The 21,225-nt window shown below is 46.0% G+C and overlaps 2 protein-coding genes across 3 annotated transcripts in view; both read left to right on the top strand.

The window, feature by feature from the left end:
- Window positions 1-21,225, top strand: part of GRK5 (G protein-coupled receptor kinase 5) — a 156,156-nt gene that overhangs the window by 23,177 nt on the left and 111,754 nt on the right. The window lies entirely within an intron of this gene.
- Window positions 13,630-21,225, top strand: part of INPP5F (inositol polyphosphate-5-phosphatase F) — a 278,232-nt gene continuing 270,636 nt past the window's right edge. Inside the window, exon 1 of the mRNA XM_064663654.1 lies at window positions 13,630-13,633. The gene's annotated coding sequence lies outside the window, so the exon portion shown is untranslated. The remainder of the gene's footprint in view (window positions 13,634-21,225) is intronic.

Below are 21,225 nucleotides of genomic sequence, written 5' to 3'. Positions count from 1 at the left end.
TTGTGGTGACAAATCTGAAATGTACCAGTGACTAAGTTAGATAAACTTTGAAATGCCTAATTGTTCTGTTTTCCAAACGCGCCCTCACAGTACTGTTCAGTGCTTTAATAACAGTTTCCTTAGAAAGTTCAAAATGTTTTGTATGTCACGATGCCAGAAAAATTAGCTCGTAGGGAAACAAAACAAATATGCAATTCTTAATGGGAAAGGTCGCTTTTCTATCCCTTCCTCCTACCTGCTGAAAAGAGTTATTTAACTGTGTGCGTTTGGCCATGTGAAGAGGTGCCCCCCCCCCAAACCTTTTCTATCTGCGTCCCCCTTTTGGCTCGGGGGATTTCAGTCTCTTATCGCAGCCCTGGGTTCCTTTGTGATGTGGGAACAGCTGTTGCCACCCGTTTATCGCGCAGCCCCGCGGGGCAGGGGAAGCCTCGCTGGCCGTGCCCGGAGCAGCGCCCCGAGGGCATCGCACGGCTCGGGGACCTTATCTGCCCGCGGCTCTCGCTTTGTTTTCCCTCCTCAAAGGGCTCCTGTCCCCGCCAAAACTGTGGGCTCAAAGTGCAGAGGGCGGTCACGTCAGAAAAAACATCAGGGAAATGCCGGAGCGGGGATAGGAGGAGGACGGGGGCTGGTGATGGGATGTGCTTTGTGCGTGCTTGGCAAGCTGATAAGGTGGCTGAGCCTAATCAGAGACCGGCCCGTCGGCTGTTCGGGGGACAATCGGTGTGTCCCCGGGACACAGTGGGAGGGGAACTACGTCCTCGCACGCACACAGAGAGAGGAAGCCTCCACTTGACGGAGTGGATATTTTTGCATGTAGTTATTTTGTCCAGTTTCGTCACTGCGTGTTGGCAGAGAGACTGCAGATCCCTTCAAAAGCAGTCAGGGGAAGTGCAGTTACAGAAAAGAATTAAAATGGCTAAGCACTGAATAACTGTGTTAAGCACTGAATAACTGTGTTTCCATGCTGTCTTTGTGTGACACATGCTTCATACACACACACCCAGAAACATGCAGTCACCTGTGTAACACAGAGTTGCAGAGAATTAGTGCCCTTGCACTAATAGCTGAAACCACTCAAAATTCCCCATGGAGTCGCCAACGATTCCTTCCTAGTTGTGATTCCTGTCCCTTTGCTGCAGCCTTTCTTGGCATTCTCAGCTGGCCTCTCTGCAGTAAACTCTGGTTCTTACTTTTTTATCTCAAGGTCCACAAGTTCTTTTGCCAGTGCCATCACCTCTTGTTTGCCTCACAGTAGGGTCTGGCGTGTACATAACATTCTTCTTTGCCTTGTGCCGTTTGAAACACTCGATTCCCATACAAAATCCCTCTCTCCTTATTTCTCCACTGGGGTCTCTGCAGGGAACATTATCTTTTCTGCTGCTTGATACCTTCACAGTTTAAAAAAAAAAATTAAAAATTGATGTTTTGCAGAATGCTACAAAAGACCATGAAGCTTTAGGACCTCTTGTAGCTGTTTTATGATAAATACTACTCAGCAGTCTTTTGAGCACACCTGCACTACATCTGGCTCTCCAGTGAAGGCTTAACTCGTTTGCCTGAATTATTTTACTTTTTAATTACATATATAATTTGGACTGTTTATGTGTTGTATTAGGCACATGACAAGGACTAGTTCCATATGACTGAGGAAGGCATAATGATTTGACTGTCCCATGATAAAATATTTTGGAAAGGTTTTCTTGTTGGGCTAGCCAGGCATCACTGGACAGCTGAAGTCTGATGTTTGGCACTGATTTTTGATGTATTTTGCCCAAACACCCACACATGCTTTCACATTCTTCCTAATAATTTGCTAGAGATCCAGCCCAGTCTCGTGTTGTCCCTCTGAGAAGCCACACCAAGTGATTTTCTGCAGGCACCTGGACAAAGTAGTTAGAGAAGCAGCTAATCCTATTCTTAGCTCGGCATGCTGGTTATCTGTAAGAGGACAGTCTGCCAGAAATGTCTGGTGACATATTTGTCCAAGGGAGGGAGGTTTGTGCCAAGATGCTGTGGGTGCTGCTGTATGGATCTGAGTTTAGAACGAGAAAAATCTGTGAAATGTGAATTCAAAAACACAGCTGTTGTTAAAGAAACAAGGAGCTGTTCCCAGCAACACAGATATATTCAAGATACAGATATTTTTGAAAAATTATTTTTTAAGTATCAGGAAATTAAACAGTAAATGCTGCGGTGTCAGCCAAAGTTAACTCTACCTAATACTTTTGGCTTGGCCACCAGAGGTGGTAGCAAGCTGTATGTGCAGTTAAATGCTGGTTTTATTTCATTTCATTTTAAACTTAAAGCCCTTTATGCAGGTCAAACATTCTGGGACTTGTGCTTGACTGTCCCCCAGCAGTTTTGGCCGTGTGTGCGTACCCCGGCGGTGAGTCCGTGTTACAGTTCTCCCTCTGTGCCTGGCCTGGAGCAGTTATAAATTTGTTAACAGCTTCAGGAGGAGAGCCTGGCTGCACAGCTTGCCCAGAGGCAGCCTGGGCTCGAGGGTCGTCCTGCAGTGCCTGTGCTGGCTTAGGGTGGCAGCTGCTGCCCATCAGATTTCTGGAAGCATCAAGGAAAAAAACAAAGCAGCAATTTAAGAGCAATTGCAGTACCTGGCAAACAACCTCTCTCTGTTGTCTGAAATCAGAGCTGCTTCACTGCGGGGCATCCAGTCTGCCCCAGGCTCTGCCAGGCCTCCAGCAAGGTCCTTTGAAGCACCCACGTGCAGGCACCCACCCCACACCGCCGGGGATCCCTGTTCCAGGAACTCCCCGATGGCAAATGCAGCTTGTTTGCTCCATGTTTGTCCAATGACCCCTAAGTCAGATGCTTCAATGAGGTGATGTGAAGCCTGCCCTGAGGTGCCTGAGCCCATTTCTGCCCACCTGCCTTTGGCTGGGTTCAGAGGAACTCTAATGTCAGAGCCTTCTCTGCTCCCCTTCCTCCCTGGGGAGAGAACTCTCCAGTGATAACTCCTCAACATGGGTGGGAATTTTTTCTCTCCTATATTTTTTAGCAGTGAATGCCAGTCAGACTTTAGGCTAAGGCTGTAGTGGTCAGGATGACCCTGGTGGGCACTGGAGGGGATTTGACTCTGGGAGTCCCTCAGTGGCAGCACTGTCTGGGCTGGGGCTGATGCTGCCAGGATCTCCTCCTGGAGAACCTCAGTCCTCCAGTGCTTGAGCTTGAAATCTTCAGGTGCTGCTGCTGCTGCAAACTGGTTGGGATTCTGGTGCCAAGGGTGACACAGCTATTTAGGTTGTGGTGCCCTCTGAAAGAACATCAGCGTGGAGACAAGAGGGACTGTGGCTTCTGCATCGTTTGCTCTAACCATAAGCAAAGGTGGAAGCTGATCCTTGTGGACAGGTTTCAGCTGTGCTCATCTGTGCCCTGAAGAATGAATTGCTTTGAGTTCCTAGAACCATGAATTTCATGTGTGGATATAATATAAAAAGTCACTTTAGTTCAGCAGAAAAATATTTGGACCCACGAGGCAATGAATTGTTTTTTATTATCTGCATCTTGGGTAACAAATCCGTTCTGATAAATGCAGACAATATCAAGTCCATTGTTGTTGGCACCCAAAAATAATAGATAACTTGTCTTGGGCAGTTCTAGTGGATGATGTCCAAAGATGACAGGCTTTTGCTGCTGATAAGTTCAAAGTAAATGTAGTTCTTTAGGTATATAGGAGAATTGTTGTTACCTCTGGGTACTGAGTGTTCCTAGCCTGGTTACGTAAGAACAAACAGTGACGAAGTTGGCTTGGAGCCTTCTTCAAGGTTTATTTGGATCACAAAGAGAGTTCCCTACTCTGTAAAGAGAGAAAACTGGGTTGATTTCACACTTGAAACCATTCACTATGAATGTCTGTAGCAACACCTGGCAGAGGTCCCACTATCACAGAATGAAGGCACCAAACTGTGTATCAAAAATACAAGAAGAGCAAAGCAGCCAGGCAGGACATCTCTGTCAAGGAAAATGATGCCCCATTCATTCAGCCCTACAGTATGTTTTTCTTAGACATCCTGTGCCTCCTTCAGGGCTTTGAAATGAACCATAACAACTTGTTCTGGTGGACAGAATCTGGTACTCATTTGTACTTGCCAGGTCAAGCTCTTCGCTTGCATGAGGGCAGAGACCCTCCACTGAATCAGCTTTGCAAGCTAAAGCAAGATTAAAGAATTGCAGTCCTGCTGATGCACAAAAATGAAATTAAATGGCAAGTGGCTAGGCTGTAGAAGTCATGGTTTGTGCTTTTTGGGATGATAAGTTTTCAGGCAGCTGACATTTCTGTGGTTTACCTGTATTATAGCGAGGTCTCATCTGGGGCAGTAATAGTGGTACACAGGGAAGGGGTTGGGGAGAGGCACAGTTCTGCTTCATTCCCAAACTCCATCAGCGTCCTGCTGAGCCTGGAGCAAGGCATCTTGTCACCTTGGCTGCTGTTTCTGTTGATAAAGGACAATGAGCCCGGGTTCTCACCAGGACAAATGCACCATCAGGCATTTTGGAAGTGCTTTGAGATCTTCATAGGCAAGCTTTATTCTAACAGAGCAATGAAAGGTATTTACTTCTGTGTGTTGCTGTGATGCATTCTTCAGCTTTGTCTACCTTTCTCTTGCTTTTTACAGCAATCTCTGCTCATGGCTGCTTCTCCTGTTTTATGTCCCTGCAGGAAACAGGGCCTTTCCATGCCTGACAGTCATTCCCTTCACCCAGGAGTTTATATGCAGTTTAATTCAAATTCAATTCAATTGTGCATGATCTTTGCTTCCTTCCACTCAGTTTTGGTAAGGCAGTGGGAGTTGAATGGAAGATGTCTTCATCTGCATACATGTATGAATGGAAACTTCTGAAAGCAGGTGGCCAGAAGTGGTGGGGTCAGGAGCAGGTTTCAATACCACAGTAGCACGAAGGTTCTTTGTGACACCTCAACAACAGTAGTTAATAGGCATTTTTGCTCCAGCCTTTGAATTTGCTTGCCTAGGGTGCAGATACTGCTTCTCTGATGTGCTGTGTAAGTGCTGCAGTGTTTGTGGCCAGTTCTGGTATCCACAGCATCATCCCTCGTTCCAGTGTTGTGAACATTTTCAGTGATTAACTGGCAGAGGGAGCCCTGGCTGGCCTCAGAGCTTTCCCTTGCTGTTTACTATCATTATAATAAGATATTTGACCCATACAATAACAGCATTAGTGTTGAGTACAAACCGAAATCTCTGGATTGGAAAAGCTCTAAACTTCGGGAAATGGTCAGATCCAAATTTTGTGGCTTGGCACAAGCTCTGAATGAAATGAAACTGAACATGCCTAGGATTAAAACTCCTTTAGACTCAGAAGCTTTACTTTCTTTTGAAAGAGTTTAATTTTTTTTAATCTCTGTTGTTTGAAGTGTTTCTTAGACTTTGGAAATGCAAGTCAGATTTCTCTACAGATTGTTTTTCCCAAATCCTTTCATATTTGTGGATTATTTTCATAGATTTCTAGTACAGAGGAAGCTGATATCTTGTCCTTTGATTTTTTTGTTATGTTTTCATCTCTGTAGCAAGAGGAAGAATTAACACAGTTGCAGACTTGATGTTTATAAGCTTCAAGTATTTTTTTGGTGCTGCATAGATAGATGTATGCTTTTATATGACATACTTGGAAAAATACCGGTGATACGATTTTAATTTTAAATTGGTCTAACATCTGAAGCTGAAAATCTTAATTGTCCATCTAATGCTTTCCCTTTGGAGACCTGTGTGCTATTGAATCTTTGATACTCAAGGCCCACTGCCTGCCAGACTCTGTATGCTACAGAGAAATCCTTGCTTCCTGTGCAATGTTTAGGGAAAGCATTAACTGGAGAAGGACTTGAGGACCCTGGGTTGAACTCTTCTGTTTTGACACTGGTTTGTTACTTGACAGATGACAGCCTGATTTTCCTGACTGTTTATTTTTGAAAGGAGCACGAGCATTTTCAGCGCTCCTCTCAGCAACTCACTGCTGCCTTCCCGAAAAGCCAGATCCCAGGCGTTTCTCTTAACCTTTCTGTTTACTCCTTTTATAAACAAAGTTTAAGGGGACCTCCCTGGGAAGTTGATGTTTAAATCCTTTGAGGACCTCAGCGACTGGACATGCCCGAGGGGGAGGTGGGATGTGCTTGCACGTCTCAGGGACGCTCCAGGCTGGCACTGGCAAAGGAATGGGGAGCTGATTTTCCTTTCTCCTCCTGGGTCGGCTCATGGCTCTCCTTCTCCCTGCCAAGAGCCTCCCCATCAGCCTGCCTGCCCACGTAGCCCTGCACAGCTGCCCTGTACCTCAGTTTTGGCGTTCCCCTTTGCTGCCCCTGCTCAGCACCCAGCCCCGAGGTGGGCTCTGCTCTGCTCTGCCACCCCAGCTGCCTCTCCACCATCCCCTCTGGGGTGGCACAGAGCTCAGCAGAGAGTCTGGAGAATGCTCCGTGGTGAGGGGAGACCGCGGAGCTGCAGCTGGAGGCTTGTGGGTTGGACCTGACCCGCCTGGCTCTGTGCCTTTTCCTCAGAGAGGATGGGCAACGGGAGCTTGGGCACAGCAGCCCCACTGCTGCTCCTTTGCAGCAGCTGAAGACCTGGCCTAGGGAACTGAAAGGAATACAACACATTCCTGAGCCTGGCAGGGTACCATAGCCAAATCTTGGGAGTAGGATCCTCTCCATAGTCTTTACTTTGGTGTTTGTGAGGTTCATATTTGTATTAACTTCAGAGGGATGTCAGGAGAGAGCCAGATCAGCTCATAGAGAGTGTGATTAGTGCTTCTTATAATGCTGAATCCAAGTGCTCCAGCTTCTTGACATTATCACCACTGAAAAAAAGGAAAAATAGGGAAAAAAACAGGGTTTGGTACATTGTGTTGATAATATGAGCGTGGTAGACATCCACAGGCATATATTCTAGACATACCTTTATATGTCGTGCCTGAGGGGAAAATGATTGCACAAGTGTGCTTCCTAATGCATCATCCAAACCTTACAGTCTGAACAAAACAGCAAAGGCTCACTCAACTAATCTTCTCCTAAAGATAATACCATGATATTTCACGCCTTTTTGGGGTGTTTTTTCTAGCAAGATTTGTATGCATTTGTCAGCATTAAAAGGCTGAGGTAAATTATTTTCCTCCAGAAATGCCAGCTGCAATAAATCCTCCCTGCTTGCCACTCCTGTAATGGAGGGCTTGGCATTTTAAAGCCCTGAGCTGTTGACTCACCTTGCTTGCAGAAGTGCCCTTCCTGCCAGCTCACCTTCCCAGTCCCCAGCACCTCTGCTGCTCCACTCTCTCTCCATCGATGGTCCTGGGGTGCTTCAGCAGGGACCCTTCCTGAGCCTTCACATGGGGGGGCTGTGTTCCCATCCTGTATTCCCATCCAGGTGATCCTTGCCAGCACACAGCTATTCAGACCCAAGCTAGCAGCTGTCCCATTAAACTCCTCTCTCATTATCTGCAGCCCCTGGAAACCCTTCTTTCAGCTGACTGACCCATATTTTAGGTGCAGGCCGTGCCCCGTGAGTGCACGGTGTGTGTGTACTTTGTGGTGTGTGCTGGTTGAGCTCTGCACGCCTGCCCTCTGATACTGCTTTGTGACATTAGAAATATTTGCTGGTGTGTAGTGTCACGTCCTCGTTGTCATGTTTGTTCTGTGGCCAGCGCTGCCAGTGGGGTTCAGGCTGTACCTACAGAAGTGCTTTGTGCATCTGTACATTTTAAGAACCAAGTGCACATGGCTGTTTGTCCTTGTCCTGAGGTCTCTGCCCAGGTCTCAGTGGCTGGAGCTCCCTTACACCAAGCTGCCTGGCAGTCAAATCTCATATTCTTTCTCCAGACTGGAAACAAAATTCCCAACTCCTTTTTTTTGAGCTATTTGCCTGATTTCTGTTGCTGCAGTGGGTGAGGGCTCAGTAGCACTTCATGGACTTGCCCTTCCAGCTGTGGCTGGTGCGGATGCTTCACTATTATTTAAAATAAAAAAGAGTGGGAGTAAGACATCCAAGTTCTGCAGTGAGGCTGCACGGACAGTTTGAAGTGCTTATTTGTGCTGTATTCTGTGTTACCGCTGGAAAATGAAAATGTGAGGGCGGAGGAGGGCACAGCCTCGATCAGCGGCACCGCCCCTGTGCAGGCTCCCGGCTCGAGGGGTGGATCCAGCCTGGCTCTGCTGTGGTTGAGCTGCTGGGTGCAAGTGTGGCTTGGCCACCACCAGCCCTACATTATGTAAAGGTTGTCTGGCCCAGGGTTAATTCTATTGCTACCAGACTTGAGCGAAAGTAAATGAGCAAAACATTGTATAACCCGAGGGGGAGAAGGAGGATGGAGGTTATGGTGCCCAGAGATTGAGTGGGGAGAGTTATGGGTGTCGGTAATGAGTAATTTAGGACATCTGCAGACTTTTTATTATTACATTTATTTTTTTTTTTAGTGTTTTCCACTTCCCTGCTTTGTGGCAGTGCCTTTTTTAAAAGACCGGAAGGCAATGTCGTATCCGGCCATAGGTGAATTTAAAGGCTTGGATGCCTTTCATTTATGTTCGTGCTGAGATCCAGTGCTCAGAACAGGAATCAAAATTTTGCTTGAATAATCTCCATTTGCCACGTCTATGTTCCCAAGGAAACTTACCCTGCCTCTTCCCAACACCCCTCTTCCTTGTGTCCCCCCAAACCGGGGTGTGTGTGTAGGGAGAGACCTGCCATTTCCCACCTCAGCATTATGTGGCTGGTGAGGTGTTGTGTGTTCCTCTGTGGAGGAACCACAGTGCAGTCACCAGGGTGGACAGACCTTCTACAAGCTGGTGTATCAGCTCTGCCTTTGAGTGTGGTCAAGCAAGGACCCCCAACCTCACTCTCTGCTGACACTTCCCCCTCCATCCCCACAAGCGCAGTAACATCAGTAGCACTTACAGTGTCCTTTCCATCCAGGAGAGTTTTAGGATTTTTTAGGAAAGCTGTAGCATAGCAGATCTTCCCTGCTTGGGACAGGGCCAGCTGGACCTAGTTAATATTAAGCTTTCCTTTTTTTATTTTTTTTTTCAAGAACTGATGTATATGAGATATTTGAGCGTTTCATTCCTTTGTTATATTTCAAGAGAGGAGACATTTCTTCTTCCACATTTTCAATTTAATCGGAAGGCTGAATATAGGTATTTGGGGATTCCACTATTATTTATTTTTCCCTATTAGGAAGTGAGTCACGAGTTAGTGACAATACTGTCTCCAGTCAGAGGGAGTCAGAGCTTATGGATGCCAAGGACTCATCTGCTAATGATGACTTTTAAGTGCAGCCATTCTCTGAACCTTACCCTGTTGCTTTTGGCTTTTATTATTTTTCTCCCCAGCAAACTGAAAAGGGCATTTCACTCTTTGTCAGTGAGGACACATCCTGAGAGGTCCTGAGAGCTTTTTCATCCTGGTAAATGGAGGGGGTGTCGCAGACGGTCAGCATTGCTCAGCTCTCCCTCCATCAAATACATCACAGGAGCATCTGTTGGCAGAAGCACTCACAAAATTACCCATCAATATCTCTGCATTTCAGCTGTCACACACTCACTGCACTGATAGAAAGTCACGTGTGTGGGCCAGGCTGGGATGGCTTTACTGGAAAGATGGCTAAAAAGTCATTTCTCTTCCCTGGGAGACAGGGAGTGCTTAGAATATTCTGCTTCATGCCAATGCCACAGAGCCAGATCTTTAAGTCCTGTTCAGTTTTAACATCCCTCTCAAGATGTATACCAAGTGCTGCCTTAAGATCCTACTTATTAGAATTGAATATAAAAAAAATCAACTCCTATGTTTTATTTGTTGCTCAGGAGCTTTACTTCAGTGCTATAGTCCTTTTTGTTATGGCACTGCTCTGATATGAAGTCATTTGTTCTCTCTTCAGTTCTACAAATTAATTATTTTTTAAGAGCAGAATGAACTTTATGCTAAAAGATGTTTGCCTTCTGCATTAAAAGGTATAACTGACACTAATACTAGGGGAAAATTATATTGGTTTTAAGGGAAAAGAAAGGTAATTACAAATAACTGTATGCAAAGCCAGATGAGATTGGCTGGATTTTTAGGAAAATGTATCTTAATCCCTTGATCTGACAGTGGCCTGGCAGTCAGATCAGGAAAAGAAAGTCACTGGGCTCTTTTTCCCATCTCCGTGAGGTGGGAAATACACATCCTACTGCAGGGATGGAAAATGAGCAAATAAGTCTGCTGGGCACCGTGACAATCACACACACATTCTTCTCCTGAGAAATGGCACACGGTCAGGATATTCTGGGTTTCTGGTGATAGGAGTATCACAGGCTCTGCCTGAGCCTCCCCTGGATCTCACACGTGTGTTTACAGGAGAGCTGTGTTACTGGATTGTGGAGGGGTTCATTTTGTGCAGTGTGTTCATCAGAGCTGTCACTCCGAGCCCTAAACAAAACTGGAGCCTTGCCATCCTGCTGCTGTGGAAAAAACAGGAATAAAATGTTTATGAGCAAATAGTTTGAAGTCTGAGGCAATGAGAAAATAACCAGTGGAGGAGAGGGGTAGAGTCTGTCCAAGCATCTCTAGGTCTGTGCTTTATGGGTATATGGGCATGCTTTGTTTGCACAGAAGAGGAGCAGATGCATTGTAAATAGCATCTCTTTCCTATTTTTTATTTATTTTTTAATGTTCTTATAATTCAGTGGCTTGAAACCATGGCAGAGCAAGGTGTACATTGTCCTCTCTTCTTTTCAGATCTCAGGGCACTCCTTACCATTCTTGTTTTGGACCAGAGTTTCTTCCTCACCCTCCCTGGCCCCCAAACAGGGAATGGAATTGCATTTCCCCAGTTATAGGCTACAGGCGCTTCCAGATCCTGGAGAGCTTCCCCAGAATTAACAAATCCATGTGTGTCTTGGGGCTACAGAGCTAATTGCCACTTTCTAAAGCTTCACTTCCCCTTGTAAAGAGCGAGGCTGTGGTCAGGCTGTAAAATAGCAGCTTGAACAAACATGTTTGAAGCTTCTGATGTGCACGAGAGTTACCTGTAGAAACACACTTGAGGAAGACACAGGTTTACAAAAATCAGGGTCATTTATTTGGGATCCTTTCTCAACTCTAAACCAGCAAGGTTGGCACTGGCGACCCCTCAGCCCTGAACAACTTCCCCATGGTCAGTTCAAAAAAGGCAGACCTGGAGATGGACATAACTGGTTTTATGAGTAACAAAGACATGGCATCTAGCACACATGAAAGCCATCATATATAGTAAATGCAGATATAATGTGGAGCTACAGACCAGTGAAGAAAGAGTGAAGGTGTAAAAGCACGTCAGCAAACATATAAAAATGACCCCAAGTGCTTCCTAGCATGAGGAAGAAAACATCAATATGAACATTGCCTTTCTTTGGGGGGCGGGGGGGGACTCAGGGTGATGGGGATTCACTGAAACATCCCCAAATGCCAGAATGAAACCTCTGGCCTTGGGACACAGACTGAGAAAGGGAGAGTATAGCACCAGGAAACAGAGTAGAAACGAAGCGTGTATTTAGCAGTTCTCACCATGCTAATGTTAATTCCTTTCCTGTGAGTAAAATTAAAAAAAAAATAGATCCTGACTAATACTGATTAGAGTCTTAAGGCTTCAGTTATTCTAACAACAAATACTTGGCCTTTTGTATATATATGAATATATACACATACATTTATATATATGGTGTGCTTCCTCCTTACTGATAAAACAAGATCTTCAGTGTAAAAAAAAAAATCATTGATTGTGTAATCATCACCTTTCAAATTAAGGCTTGGGCTGTAGCCTTGCAGCCTCGAGATGAAAAAGGTCCACAGTCTAGTGTCACACACATCCCACCTAAATGATTCACATGCCCTTGAGCCTGGCCTTGGCTGCCCTCAGCCCCCTGGCTGTGAATGCACACGTTGGATCTCAGTCCGGGGATCTGTGTGTGTGCAGTGGGGGAAGTGTGGAAACAAAAGACCCTTGAGTGGCTTCCAAGGAGGCCCTGGGACCACGCTAGGGAAGTCTTTGTGCTAAGGCAGACTGAGGGGCCTTTTCCCCCAGTGGCATCTAGATCATGTGCTGAAGTTTCTCGTCTTGTGGCGATCAGAATAAAAACCAGTGTGTTCTGCTGGTAGGTGTGAGCTGGGCAATCTGCTTGTGCTCTCACACCAGATGGGTTAAGTGTTCCCCACCCTAAGGGCTGGTTTTCACAAGGTCAGGTGGCACAGGAGGAGAGGGAAGCGTGACAGCCACGGAAAACACGTGTGTTGTGAAATGGAGATCTGTCCACACTTGCTGTCCATGGCTCTGCTGTGCCCCAGGTTCTGGCTGTTCTCACTTTCTCACCAAGTCTCCTGCACTAAACAGAAAGTGGCTCAGGCTGGGAGTCAAGAAGTGGTTCTCCTTCAGCAGCATCAGGTTTCTGAGCTGCAGGCAGGTGAGGACCGCAAAGCCAGCTCTCTTTGGAACACCTATGAATTGGTCACGTTTTTGTAACTCCTTCTCTGATGAATCTTGTGTCAGTAGTGGAGATGATTGCAGTTGTGGGTGAGAGAGGTGGAGATGGCATCTCGCACATTTGGTCCTGAGGAGACTATCTGCATCCTCTTAGGCAACAGAATAGGACAGGTGGAACTTGACCACAGTGGTGGGGTTTTCTGGGAGAGCAGGTCAGATAAGAACCAAGCCCCTTCCAAAGCAGTTGAAGGGTTCCCTTTTGCTTCAGTACACATTCATCTCACCTCTTCAGAGCAGAGGTCCTCTCTGAGGGCAGCCTGGTGCTCATCTTCAGGACAATCTGAAGTGCCTTAGCAAAGTGGGTATTCCCTGTTACAGGTTTCTCCCATTCCTCCAGCTGAACAGAAGAGGGAAACTCCCACTGTAGTCTGTGCAGGGACAACATCAGTGCAGCTTCTTAAAGTTCTCTGAGGTCTTTACTTGGCTCAGGTCTTGTCCTGGATGGACAATTGTAAATTGTAAAATTGTGATGTTTGGTTTTGGGACTTTTGCTACATCCTGCACTGCCAGATGTTGAGGCCCACAGTGACTTGTCTTCACTTACAATGTTGAATGTTAAAAGCAAATAACAATTCCTGTACTTCAGGCTTTAAAACAGCCTTTAATGCAGGAGGAGAACCTTGGGTACATTTAATGCATTTCATCTACAAGAAGTGCTTTTAAATGATGACTGCATTAAAAATGTCTCCTAAAAATAAGGTAGAGAGCACTGGATACTTATCAACAAATAAAACTGCAAATGAAAGAGGTGGCTGGTTTGAGGTTTATCTCTGAAAATTACTGAAGTGTTTACAGAAAGGTTTTGTCAGGTAATTTGCATATTCATGAGTAATTTCACCAGTCGCTGTATTTAGGTGATAATGCCTTTTCTAATACTGTAATTAAAAATTTTTGATCTAGGTTATACTTCAGTTGTTTGCTCAGGTGCACCACAACAATTGGTGTTTTGTTTACTCGTTGTTTTAAATACAGCTATTACATGTCAAACATTTCCATACCTGACAAATTTCTGGAAGGATCCCCTAGCTAGTTAGACTCTTGACACTGTCTTTTGAGAACCCCACAGCTAAAGAGATGCTTAGCCCAGACCAGTGCATGCACTCACAAAACTTAGTGGAGAAAACAGAGACACTAAAGATTGGGCAGTATTGAGGCAAATGGGATTCCAATTTAGAACAAGTATAGAAAGCTGTGAAATTTCCCATGTGCAATTTCTTTTTAGAAAAGGTTTCTCCTTTCTCACATGTTAGTTATTATTTCAGTGAAATATTTTACTGAGACTCAGATATTTAGCTTTCCACCTGTATCAGCTGGTGTCAAGTTATATGACTTTATGATAATGTAGAAATCTAAATGATGAAGCTAAGATGATGCATTTTGACCTTATCACATTGCAGTATTCCAGACCAGTCAAGTCTGAATTACCATTTTTAGTGAAAATGTTGACAAATTGTGTACCTTCTCATGGAACACTTGAGTTTAATGGAAGCATCATTTCCCAGTGGGAAAATATGCCATCAAACAAAATGTCAACAGCTGCTGGGCTGGAGAACATGCTAGTGGACAATGGGGGGAGAGGGGAAAAAAAAGACACGTGTCATTGACACAAACACACACAGTTGATGAAACCAATTTCAATTTAGTCAAGTTGCTCTAGCATCACTTTGAATTATATATGCCAAGGAGAAAGCTGCAGCATCCAGCTGTGGGAATCAACAAGACAATTGCACGGCAGTCGTGAAAAGAACAGTCAGCAGAGGAATGATTTGCATTTGCTTTTCTTGACAGCTGATATTTTCCTGATAAATTGCTGCCCTTTGTTGTTCTAGTTGCTTTGAAGAATCAACCCACTCAAGGGGGTGGTAGCTGTGCCTGCATTCCTGGCTTTCCATCAGCTGGCACAGGTTGGGGAGGAAAACAGGAGACTGAGAGAGGAGGAGAAGGTTGGAGACCATGTAGTAGAGATGAAGTTGGCACAGTTATTAAAGATGTCCTGTGGACAGGGTGCTGCTCCAGTGATGGTGCTGTCTAGAGCCGTGAGTGCTTAGGATCATTCATGATCAGTGGATTCAGGGCAGATTGATGGTAGAAAAGACACTTTCATGGCTTGACATAAGGTGGTGACCGTGAAAACAAGTAGACCTGCGAGGCTGCAGGCTGCTGAGGCAGACAGAGGAACCATGAAGTTAGATATCATCTGCCTGTGGAGGGTGGGCTTGTGCCAGGGAGAAAGGAGGACGAGGGACTGTCCAGGCAATTCCCATTTAAACTCTAAACAGCATCTGCAGCTCTGCCGTGGGATTTCTGTCCTTAGCGAGCCCCAGGAAGGAGGAGGTAGAGGGAAACTTTGGCAGCAAGAGATGCAAAAGGTGCCCGTATCAAACATGCAAAATTGTTCCCCTGGGGTTTCCCTTCAGTGGGGTCATATTGTTGTTAAATGGATTGTTAAATAGGATTTAAATAGCTTATTAAATGAGGTCCCCAGCTGGGTGGCTCTTAGTGGGCAGACTGTTCCAATTATTCTGGGTTTGCCCTCTTCCTGCAGCAGCCCTGCCCTTTCTAATGCCAATAATTCAGCAAAATTCATTTTTGCGAGAATGTTATTCCAGCCTAGGATCTGGGCCAGGCCTTTATTTCTGTTAATTACAGATCAGTCATTCTTTTTCTTTCCTAAATGTTGAAAAAATGTGTTTTATGTGCAAGAATGGCTGATAAGTGATACACCCACAGGAACATTATATTTTTCTAACATCCGCCTCTGTGCTCCTTCTCTAATTTGCCTGCCACTGTCTTTGTAGAGGATCTGTCTCCTTCCCCTAACACCGTTCCCTGCCTTTTAGATATTTCCTTTTTCTTCGGCCACCCTTAATTCCTACCGCTGTCACATCACAGTTTATTGTTTTTTAGTGATTTATCGGTTTGTGAGTTTTCTCTTTATTTCAGGCATTCTTTGTAAATCTTCACTAGATCCTTAATGGTAAGACCTCCACTCCTCTTTCTACTTCATGAGTGGGCTCCTGGAGATTAGTGGTGGTCCTGGTGAGACCTGGGCAGTGCCAACAGTGACAGACCAGGAGCACCAACAGTACCATCCAGCCCCTTTCAAGAGGTGATCCTATTCTTAAAGCCTGGTTGGGGTGCTTTTTATGTCGCATCTTCAGGATGTCTCCTGTTTATTTCAAAATAACATCTTTGGTCATTGAATGAGACTTTCATGAAAGCCGATTTTCCCCTCAGGCCCCTCAGGAATGGAAAGGGATCTGGAGGGAGCTGGGGCACTAGGTGCAGCTTGTCACACTTGAACTTTACATGTGGGAGCACCACTTTTCTCCTCAGGCTTACCAGACCAGCAGAAGTGATGTTCCTTGCCCAAGATGACTGTTTAGGAACACTGTAATAACTTGTTCTCTTCAGTCTTGTGCCTGGAGCCTTTGTATGCCAACAACATTTCCCTTCAGAACAACCCCTGTAACCTCAGGGTGGTAATCTCCTCGTTGTCCTGCCTAAGGAGCCAAATTCCTTGGTTTTGGCAGGCTGAGCTGGTCCATCTTTGCTCTGTGTGCTCCACTTCTTCATAATCAGCCCGAAAGCTCCCCAGAGAAGGTCCACCTGCATTCACCCTGCCTGCCTTTTCAGACCTGAGGCTCCGTTGGTTTTCCTGAGTCCAGTATTTGAAAACCCCCTGTTGCCTGGGAGGTCTGAAGACACATCATTCCATGGGATGACGTGTTTGCTGCACACGTGTGGGAGAAGGGACATCACTGTGCTCTGCCATGAACAAGAGCAGTCACATCCACCCTGGTATGCCTGGCCAGGGCCTGGAGCCAGCTCCTGAGCGGGCACCTTGCCGTTCTTGACAGCAGGGCTCAGCACAGGCTGCCAGAAAACCACTGAGGAGTGTGAATTCTGTTTTCTGGGGAAAGAGCTCACACCTGGGGCTCGAAACACAGCTCTCCTTCCCATTCTCTTGGAGCTGTGGCCCATCACATGTCTGCCTGAACTTGCTGCTGTCCAGCAGTGCCTGTGCCAGTCACTTCTTCTCTCTCCTGGTCTATCTGTGCCGCCGAGGGGAACTGTCACAAGTTCTTCATGAGTCTCTTTGAGCCTGCTGTGGGAAGTCTCCCTTGTGTCTGGTGGCAGTGAGTGTGGTGTGGAGATCAACAGAGTGTGGAAAACTACTGAGAGCTTCTCAGGGTGTCCTGGCAAGGTGGGTTAAGAGAATCCTTGGGAGTACTCAACACCAGCATATTTGATTCTGTACACAGGTACATCTCGAAGTGCTGTAACTCCCTTTTCCTGAGGCAGTTATTTCTTGGCTGCACAGTGCTACACTTCACTGTTTGATTTACAGCACCAGGAGAGAATGAATCTGAATGAGTCTGAATTTCAACATCTGTCTTTTGGAGGCCTGAGAAACCCGTGTGATTCACAGAGAGGAAGGATTTTCACGATCAATACCTGCTAATCCCTGACCAGGGTCGAGGGGCCAGCTTTGCATTTTGAAACTTTATCTTCTCTGCAGTGGCTGTTCAAACGTGGCCTTCACTCTGCAGTGGGCATGTTTCATGGCACTGGCCAACGTGTCAGGAGAGAAGCTGGGGGAGCCCTGTGAGGAACCTGCTGCTCTGCCAGGAGTTGCAGTGCTTGCAATGCAAAGACAAGAGAACTGGAGTACAAAGAGCGTAACCAATCAAGTTAATTATGGGAATTGTTTAAATCAACGAGGAACCCATTTTACACACTGTCCCTCCAGCTGTCACTGTCTGCAACTGTCATGTCCTTGGGAAACAGGACCTCACCTATGGCTGAGGGGTCTTTAAAGCAGAAAGAAAATGTGGAGATGGGTACAAGGGTGATGATGCTGCGCTGCTGTGAAGGCTCTGTGTCCTCCTGAGGTCTCCATAGGTGAATCTCTATAGGTGAGGTAGATTTTTCCACTACAAGGCAAGCCAGCTTTTGGGCAGCTTCTTCCCATGCCGTGGTGCACACACTGCCCTCCTTCAGGGGCTGGGCTGGCCCTGGGTTTTTAAACGTTGAAAACATTCGTCTTTTATTTCTGTTGCTGTTCAATATTATGGGAAAAGATGTTATCACAGCTAATCCGTGCGGTGTCTGTGGAATTTCTTGGCCTGGGAGGGTTTATATTGCATTCATGTATTCCATGAATTGGGCACAGGTTTTGCTTCCGACAGCAGGAGTTTTTTTCAAGGGCATCCCAATAAGATGAAAGTGTGGTCGCTGACAGAAACCACAGTGTCAGACTACGGTCTTGAGGATGTTTTGAATGGCTCTGTATTTTAATTCTTGATTTCCCCTGGCATTTAGACAACCAGCAATTTATTTGAAATCCTAAGGGGAGGGAAAAAAAGTAGGAGAACTGGAGGAAATGCCTTAATTTAATTGATCGGAATATTTTGGAAATTCACATGTGGCCTATTTTTTAAAAAAAGAGGTAACTAGAGAATAGAAAAAATACTATGTAAAATCATACTGAAGCCTTAGCATAATATTTTTCCTTGTTGTTTTGGGCCTTCTGATTATATTCCAATATGCAGAAAAGAACAAAATGATTGAAAAAAATAGTACATAAGGGCAGTCAACCTGGGGAACTCACTGCTGCAGCTTTTGGACAGGGAGTCACATTTCTTGCAGGAAGACTTTGAAAATCCTTGGTACTATCACTATTTATAAAGTTTGTGGTTTTGTGTAGGAAGAGTAAGAAAGTGAAGACGAGATCTTGTGCATGAGGATATGATCTATCCTTTGTCTCTTCCCCAGCTTCATATTAAACACTTCAGTAGGCATTTTCAAAGGTGGCTGGATGAAGTATCAAGCAGAAACAATGACTGAATGTGCTGATCGAGGCTGAGAAACCTTAACCAGCAACTTGCAGCTGTGTATGGGAGTTATCTGCAAACTGCATCAGCATTGTCTTATGTATATCAAAGCTGATCATTTCCTATATTGTTCTAACACACCTGCCCCGGTCTGTTGAGGCTGGAGGAAAACAGGAAAGGAGGAGGCTCTTGGCTGTAAATGAGTATCTTGTTCCTTCCAGTGCGATGCCAAAACATTTATGAATGAGCTTTGACCCTGAGGTAGGCTGAGCTGGTAAGGAACTTCATAAGTTTCTGTCCATTCATGTTTCATTCATGTTGTTTACCTTTTGTTTAAACAAGGGATTTTTTTTTTCTGCTTTGTGGAATATGATCTGCCTGTGAGCCCATACACCAGCCCTTCTCCATGGTCCTTCCAGCCTTTGACAGCACATGAGAGGTGGATTGTGCTGGTGTCTAACAGGAGAAGGTCTGAGAGGTCATGCTGAAGATTCACTCAGGCTTAAAGTGTACAGTCACTAATATTTCTAAATTCTGTAATGCACTATCTGCACAGATGGGCATCACTTTCTTCAGGGGTCCTAACTAGACCTCGTGTACAGAAGCTCCAAGTACAATGTTCCAGCAGGTATAACAGTCCAGCCATGATAATCACTGGCTGCATTGCTCACATACTGGCCGCATTCCTTTCCCTCCAGATTTGGCATTTAGCTATTTTAAATGCATCTCTTCAAACCTATGTCGTCTCTTGCTTGGGACCAGAACTTGCTGTTGATGTGCAGCCATCATTACTTTACAGCTACAACAGGGCAAAGGTGGCACATGATAAATGAAGGTAAAGCATACCGTACCAATCCACTGCAAAAAAGCATAAAAATAAGAGTTAAGCAGCACTGTGCATGAGAGTAGGGGAAAGCTTGCACACAAATGTGACTTCAGATAATCCTGGTTAAATGTACCCCGTGGTGTAATCAGATCGTGCTGCTGGTTTGTGTTGCTGTAATGGTATTTGCAATAAGCAGCTTTTCTCCAAAGCCTGGTGTCTCTGTGCAGAGTGCTGCACTCCCTGGCTGTATTTCTGAGGGTGCTGGGGCGTGTCTAAACCAGGCAACTCAAGGTTGCTTCTCAGTTCTTGTGTCCCAGAGGACCCAGCAAAGCAAGGCGGGGATGCTTTGCTGCAGAGGCAGAGCCGGTGGCAGGCGAGGCTGTCGGCCCTTTGCTGACCCTGGGAATGCCTTCACATGGAGCAGAGCAAGATCCAGAGATCCCTGACCCTGGGCAGTCCAGGTTTGCTGCAGACATGCAAACAGCAGTGCCACGTCAGGGTGGCATTGTGCCCAGGCTAACTAGCAGGGGCTCTCAGCTAACCCTGCTCCTGGGGAGCCTTGCCAGGGAGCCAGCTCTGCCCCACACTGCCCTACCTGCTTTGGCCCCTGGCTCAAAGAGAGCTCTGCTGTGGCACTATGCTGAGCCCGACGGATATCCCCAGTTTTTCTCTCAGGAAAGGAGTGCATAAAACTGCGTATAAACCTCCCTAATTTAACCCACAGGTCCGTATTGCTTAAAATCTGCACCACAAGCAGGATGCAGGTTTTCTGAGCGCTCCTCAGAGCTCACAGGTGTGAGATGCCATACAGAGAGCTGTCTGTGACCCCCCTCTGGCACAGCCCTTTCTACGTCTGACCTGCTTTTTGCAGATAACGGTGGGTTTTGTCTTGCATGAGCAGTCAGGGTGGGTTAACAGCAGAGAGCCCTGCCTGCGACAGATTTCCAATAGCCAGGACTCGGCAGCTGAATTTTTGAAATAATCCCACCGGCTTTAATCGAGAGAGGAGACTGTGAGAGGCTTGTAAATTCCTCCAGCAAAATTCCCGTTCCCGAGGCAGATCCTGCCTCCAATACGCTTATCTCCCTCCCTCTGTGTGCAGAGCCCTTGACGTCAATGGAAGATTCGCTCTCTCGGGGAGAGCAGCAGGCTGAGGTCACGCTCCGCCCTGCAAACAGCACAGTGATGGCCCTGGCGCTGAGCAGAGAAGGCTCCATGCTTTTGCACAAAAGCAGAAAGACTCGAAACAATGGCATGCCTAGAAATATGAAAAGGTAGACTGAAGGCAGGGGAGATGTTTGGAGCTGTACCAGCAGGCTGTAGGAGGATGCGGCTCTCGGTTGCGTTTAAGGATGTGCTGCTTGGCAGCCATGAATGGCGTGGAGGCTTTTCATTCATCCATCCCCTTTCCAGGCCTGGGAAGGGACATCTGTCAGCGCTGAACCCGAGCAGCAGCAGTGCTCATAGCCCAGCACATTTAAATCAGCAGCTTAGAGGTTAAACTCCACGGCTCGGGCACCCGTGGCCTCAGTGATATTTATAGATTGCATTACACTTACTGCAGCTTTTATGAGCAAAAGGTACTCTGCCTGGTTAAATTATCAGAGGTTAAGTGTGACCAGTTGTAATTAACCTGATGATGGATGTTGCTATTTTGATTTTTTTTCCCCTCATATTTGAGAGGACTGATTAAATGGGTTTAAGGACCTCTGAAGAAAATATTAGATTTATTGTTATTATAAAATTCCATTTATAAAGCTGCTTTTGTTGAGGAAGTGCTTTGCAGAAATTAACATTTTACCTAGCTTAAACTTTGGAATAGCATCCAGCTCATAAATTAAATGCTGCCATTTCCCTCAAAGAACTGTTTATTTCTCCTCTGCAATAAGGGAAGTGAGTTCCTAACTCTGCGGGAAACTTATCGCTCTGCAGATGAGGGCTGTAGTTGCACAGAAATGCAGCATAGTTCACCAAGGCCAAAAGCCAACCGAGGTGACCAAGGCCAGGAGAGGTGTCCCTGGGCGCTCCCCGTGGTGCTGTGGGGGAGGATGT

This window comes from Pseudopipra pipra, chromosome 8 (assembly GCF_036250125.1).
Source record: "Pseudopipra pipra isolate bDixPip1 chromosome 8, bDixPip1.hap1, whole genome shotgun sequence".
In the NCBI taxonomy this organism is placed as follows: domain Eukaryota; kingdom Metazoa; phylum Chordata; class Aves; order Passeriformes; family Pipridae; genus Pseudopipra; species Pseudopipra pipra.
Note: the sequence above shows the minus strand (reverse complement) of the source record. Positions and strands in the feature narration are given on the sequence as shown.